Here is a 6,786-nt window from a genome sequence, read left to right as displayed (position 1 = left end):
TTTCTCTGAGTAAGAAGTCCAGACCCAGGTTAGGTGGGTGCTGCATTCAGGGTCTCAAGAGGCTGAAATAAGAGTCTGCTGGGACTATGGCCCTACCAGGGATCCAGGAATCCACATTCTGGTCCTCTTCCAAGCTCATTCACCTAGCTGGGAGAGTTCGGTTCCTTGCAGTTGTAGTTCTGAGGTCCTCAGCCACTACAGAAGGCTTAACATTTCCTGCCATGTGTCCCTCTCCACATATGGCATTTGCTTCTTCAGGGCCCAAGGGAAGGCTTTTCTTCTGCTTGGAATCTCTTCTTTTGGGAAGGAGCTGATTAATTCTGATTCACACAGGACAATTTCCCTTTTGATTAACTGCAAGTCAACAGATCCCCGCAATAAAATCCCAATTATTTCTTGATTCTCTCTCATACTCAAAGGGAGGAGATGAGACAAGGTGTGTATACCTGAGTGCAGGAATCTTGGGGGCCATTTTAGGATTCTGTTGTCACGAGTTCCAACTGCAAAAGGAGGAAGGGACACCAGAACTGGAGGTCTAGGAATAACCAACAAAGTATGAAGGACTAAGCTAAAGGACTAAAACAGGACTGAATATTTGTTGAATATGTGTGCATTTGCATGCTTTATCCTGTAATTATCTTTTATTATTTATTTATTTATTTATTTATTTATTAACGTTTTGTTTATTTTTGAGACAGGGAGAGACAGAGCATGAACAGGGGAGGGTCAGAGAGAGGGAGACACAGAATCAGAAACAGGCTCCAAGCTCTGAGCTGTCAGCACAGAGCCTGACGCGGGGCTTGAACACACGGACCGCGAGATCATGACCTGAGCGGAAGTCAGCTGCTCAACCTACTGAGCACCCAGGCGCCCCTGTAATTAGCTTTTAAGGTGAGGTCAACTGAATTTATTTCCTAAATATCAACCTAATTATCTGTATAACAATAATTAAACAACTCTCATTCCAATTGATTTGAGATAGCTTATATTTAATATATGAAATTATCCCTTATAACAAATGCTATTTTTGACTTTTATGTATCTATTACTGAGCTGTAAAATGACTACTTGTGTTTTATAATATCTTATAGCACCTGCTAGATCTAACCATACTACATACCACTAATTATATATCTTTCCCCATTATTTTTTGCCTTTTTTGCCCTCTTATTCTTTCAGAAAAGCTTTATGATAAAAACAATATTTTGTCAAATTTCCTCCAAGGATGACATTGGTTTTGTTTGTATTTGTGTAATAAATGATAAAACTGAAAAACTCTGATACATTATATAATGCAAATATCTACCTTCTCATGTCTATTTTAAAAATCTTCCTTTAGAATTTTCTCTCATATACTTTCCATGGGTATCTTATTACTAATCCTTGTACTTAAGATAACTTGCAATGATCCTAGTCAGTGATCTCAGAGAGGGAAGCATATTGACAAGCACCTTCCCAGAGTCAAACATTTTGATTCAGATACACTAAGAAGTAAAGACTTTTTAACAAAATTCCTATCCATACAGAATTGGTAAGATAACCATGCTAACAGGCTTATTACTAGCCTGGCGCCTGTAAGATTTCAACCTGGAAAAGGCATCTTCCAAGATAGCAAATGGCAGCCAAAGTCAAGGTTCCTGTCCACCCCACCCCAAACACACATAATAAATGTGGCCCAGCCATGAGGCTTAGAATGAAATGCATTAGTAGCAACGATGACATTACTACTCTTGCCACCTCCCTGGCCATTAGTGGGACTGGGCAAAGAGAATATAATACGGTTCTGTCCTGAATTCCATCTCAAGATGGTGAGTTGGACTTCTTACCGTGTCATCCACATTCTTTATTGTCTACTTGAACCACAATTGCCAACTGGATTCATTAGAAGTTATTTATAGTGTATTGATAACTCCCTTAAAAATCTGTTGAAATTAACTTCATATATAAAGTGAATAACCCAATTTTTACACTTAATTTTCTGCAGGCTAAAGAGTACTACCTTTGTAATTTATTGAGGCATCAGATACTTTCAAATTATTTTGATAAGTGCATAATTGCTCGCTTCTCTCTTGTTAATGGTAGTAAATTTAGAAGCTGGAGTTAAAAACTAAGTAATAGGCATTGAAATCAAGCACTAATTGGGAATTATGTATCATCAAATCTTGGGCCCATTAATGATTATACATCATATTTTTCCATAGTCTGTTGAGCCTAATAAAAGCTTGAAAAATAAGTCATGTTGTTTGAAAATCATGAAGCTTAATAGAACTTTTAATGTGATATTTTATCACAACTGGAAGGTATCCTATAGTATTAATAAAAGAACTCTACCAGTGACCTGCTTAATTGGCACTATCCAACAAATGTATTTTGATTGAGATTAATAGTCACTAATGTTAAAACTTATAAATAGGTTAAATTTCAATGCTAATGCTAATAAATTTTTAATTCCTAATTAAAAATGCTTTCATCAGTGATATGTAAATTCATACTGTCACATTTGGATTCTAATAAAATGGTACTAAATGTGATGGTGTTTATTGAAATAATTATTAATTACTTCTTTAATGATAAGTCTGTAAATTGAACATTAAAAAGTGATTTCAAGGTGATTTTGAAATCATATCTGTATTCAACATATTCCCATTAGGTTGCTGTATGTTTTACAATTTGTAAAGTTTTATATTTAATTTCAAGACTTTTGAATCTGTATTATTAGATAAGGAGAGAATTTATTATAAATATATATCATGGACAACTGAGCCAATTTTTTAATAAAGTCTTTTAAGTTACTTAAGGTTCTAAAGAAATATAATAACATTTTTTATTATTCTTTCTTGCCCTGAAAATCCATTAAATGTATTAGAATGTGAAAAATCTTTTAAAATGCTGATCCCCAGTTAGTAAATCTACAACTATCATCAAAGAAAAATAGAAAATTTCTTGCCATTGTATTTCTTCTTAAGGTAAATTTTACATATGGTAAAATTAATGGATTGAAGGCATACAATTCAATGAGTTTACACATATATACCTTTGCATAACAAATACCTCATCAAGATATACAATATTTTCATCTCCTCAGAAAGTTCCCTTGGGTCCCCTAGAAGTCAATTTTCATCTTTCCAATTATTCACTGTTCTCACTTCTATCACCGTAAATTTGTTTTAGCTGCTCTAAAAAGAAAACGAAAAAAGAAATCCTATTTGTTCCTTCACTCAACAGTGTTTTGAGATTTATCAATATCATGTGTATCAGGATCAGTAGTTCACTGTTTTGATTTACATCATTGTCTAAGTATACCGGCATTTGTTTATTTATTCTCCTGTTAATGGGCATTTTGGTCATTTACCGATTTGGGGTATCATGTGCAAGTGCTTTTAGTGAGGTCACGGGGGTAGGTGTTTAAATTTAGAAGTGGTTAATCTTTTCGTACTCCTGTAAGAAAGGCATACAACTTCCAATTGCTTCAACATGGTAGTCGACGCTTGGTGTTGTCAAGCTTTAAAATTTTAATCATTCTAGTGGTTTTGACGTTGTACCTTATTTTGATTTTAATTTGCATTTCTCTAAATTCTAATGACTTAGAGAAATGTTTTATGTGCTTGCTGTCCATTCATGTCTTATGTTTTGATTTATCTATTCACATTATTTCCCACTTTGTTGTTTTGTCTGTTTTGTTTTTTGAAAATAAAACTTTACATATTCTAGATACATATCTACTGTCATATATTTGTATTTCAGATATTTTCTCCCAGTCTCTGGATTGTGTTTTAATTTACTTATCTTTTGATGAGCTGAAATGTTAAATCCTGAAGTCTAAACTATTATTTTATTACTCTGTGGTCAGCAGTTATGTGTTTTCTGAGATAACCTTTGGCCTTCTTCAATTCGATGAAGATATTAGTTCTGTGTTGTCTTCTAGAAGCTTTATAGATTTACCTTTAATATTTATGTTTTATCTTTAATTACTTTGTTATGTGTTAGGAAGAATGGGTCAAGATTCATTTTTTTTCTATGTGTTTATCCAGTTTGTTCCAGTTCCATTTGTGGAAAGGTTGTTCTTTCTCACATTAAATTGTCTTGCTTTCATGATCATAAATCCGATGGTTATGTATGACAGACAGTCTACTTTTGAAGTATCTACTATGATACATTGAACAATATACCTATATGCCAACACAACAAACCTTTTTCAAAGTGCTGTATGTAAGTTCTCAGAATCACACAGTATGAGTCCTTCAACTTCAGCTAATTTTTAGAAATTACTCTAGGGCCTCCTGGGTGGCTCAGTCAGTTAAGCATCTGACTTTGGCTCAGGTCATGATCTCAGTTTGTGAGTTCGAGCCCCATGTAGGGCTCTGTACTGGCAGCTGAGAGCCTGGAACCTGGTTCAAATTCTGTGTCTCATCTCTCTGCCTTCCCTCCCTTGCTCGTGTTCTTTCTCTCTCTATCAAAAATAAAAAATATTTTAAAACATTTATAAAAAGAAACTACTGTAGTTATTTAAGTCTTTTGTTACAATCAGCTTACAGAGTTCTACCAAAAATAAAAAAAAGTCTGTTCAGTTATAAGTTGGAATTTAGAGAAATTTAGAGATCACTTTGGGAGAAAATTAACATCTTAAAAATAATGCCTTCCAATCTATTAACATGGTATATATATCCACCTATTTAGATTTTCTTTATTCTTTAAAATGTTTATTTGTTTATTTTGAGAGAGAGAGTATGTGTGTGAGCAGGGGAGGTGCAGAGAGAGAGAGAGAGAGAGAGAGAGAGAGAGAGAGAGAATCTGAAGCCGGATCTGTGCTGTCAGTGCAGAGCCTGACCTGGGGCTTGAACCCACGCACCGGGAGATCATGACTTGAGCTGAAATCAAGAGTTAAATGCCCAACCGACTGAGCCACTTAGGGATGCCTAGATTTTCTTTAATTTCACTCATTGGCAACTTAATTTTAAATGCAGTGTAGTTTTTGGTACAAATGTTTAAGTCTCACACATTGTTTGTTAAATTTACTTATCAGTGTTCTAAATGCTTTGATACTGTTATAAATAGCATGGCTTTTAGGTTATTTTTCAGTTGTTTGCTAGTAGTTTATAAAAATATAAATGATTTTTGTTTACTTGGTACTGACCTTATATTTTCAGAACACAGCAAAGAGCAAGATGGCGAAAGACCAGAGGAGAGCACTTCTTCTCCTTCTTCTTTTTAAAAAAAATTTTTTTAGTGTTTGTTTATTTTTGAGACAGAGAGAGAGACAGAGTGTGAGCAGGGGAGGGACAGAGAGAGAGGAAGACACAGACTCTGAAGCAGCTCCAGGCCCCGAGCTGTCAGCCCAGAGCCCAACGTGGGGCTCGAACTCATGAACTGTGAGATCATGACCTGAGCTGAAGTCGGAAGCTTAACCGACTGAGCCACCCAGGCGCCCCTAGAGGAGAGCACTTCTGATTACTCATAGTATACTGACCTGCAGGACTCCATGGAATCTTAATTTTAAGGATAAAGATGTTGTGTATAATATTTTATATATATATATAATATTATATATATATATAATTTTATAATATAATATTATAAATATATATAATATATATTATATATATTTTATATATTTATATTTATATTTAATATTTATATTTTATATTTATATTTATATTATATATATTTATATATTTATATATATTTATATCATATATTTATATATATTTATATTTATATATTAATATATATAAATATATAAATATATAATATAAATATATTTATATTTATATTATATATTTATATATTTATATATATATTTTTTTATATATAATATAAAATTATCACAGTTAACCTCGCAGTAGTATGCCAGTTGTACTTCTACTTCCTGCTTCTTGTCTTTTATGATGTTTTTTCATGCATTTTGTTTCCTTGTATGTTATAAACCCCATAATACATGAATGCTATTCATGAACACTTAATCAACTGTTTAAGGTGATTTCAAAAATTTAAAAAAGCTCCATCATATATATTTAGCCACACATTATCCTTTTCTCTTGCTCTTCACTTCTTTTCTAGATGCAAGTTTGCATGTGATATCATTTTCTGTTGGCATAAAGAAACTCCTTTAGCATTCCTTCAAGTTTAAACTCAAGTTTAAAAATATTAGTGATAAAATCTCTCAGCTACTGTTTTGTTTTGAAAAAGAGTAATTATTTTGCCATTGATTTTTGAAAGATATTTTCTTTTTTTAAATGTTTATTTATTTTGAGAGAGAGAGAGAGAGAGAGCGCACATGAGCAGGATAGGGGCAGAGAGAGAGAAGGAGAGAGAGAATCCTGAGCAGGCTCCACAGTCAGTGTGGAGTCCAACACAGAGCTCGATTTCACGACTGAGATCACGACCTGAGCAGAGTCAGATGCTTAACCAACTGAGCCACCCAGGTGCCCTGAAAGATATTTTCAGACTAGAATTCTGGGTTGACGGCTGTGTGTGTTTCCTTACATTACTTAAAGCATGTTTCTCCATGTTTTCAGATTTGCAAAGACTTTTGTGTATCTGATCGAGTTATTTCACCCATGTCTTTTAAAGATATTGCCTGCGGGTAAAGAATTCTAAATTAACAACTTCAGCTTTCTTTTAGTAGCTTGAAAATGTTGCCTGTGTGCATGAATTTCAGTTGCCCTGGTTTAGTTAGAGACTAACTCAGCAACACACTTAAAATTTCAGCAACCCCAGTATGTCAACTGTGAGTAATTTCATAAAGTGCAAATATTGCTTCTAGCTTCGTAGTCCGCACACAGCTAT

This window comes from Panthera onca, chromosome D3 (genome assembly GCF_046562875.1).
Source record: "Panthera onca isolate mPanOnc1 chromosome D3, mPanOnc1 haplotype 2, whole genome shotgun sequence".
Taxonomy (NCBI): Eukaryota; Metazoa; Chordata; class Mammalia; order Carnivora; family Felidae; genus Panthera; species Panthera onca.
The sequence above is the reverse complement of the archived record's forward strand: the minus strand, read 5'-3'. Positions refer to the sequence as shown.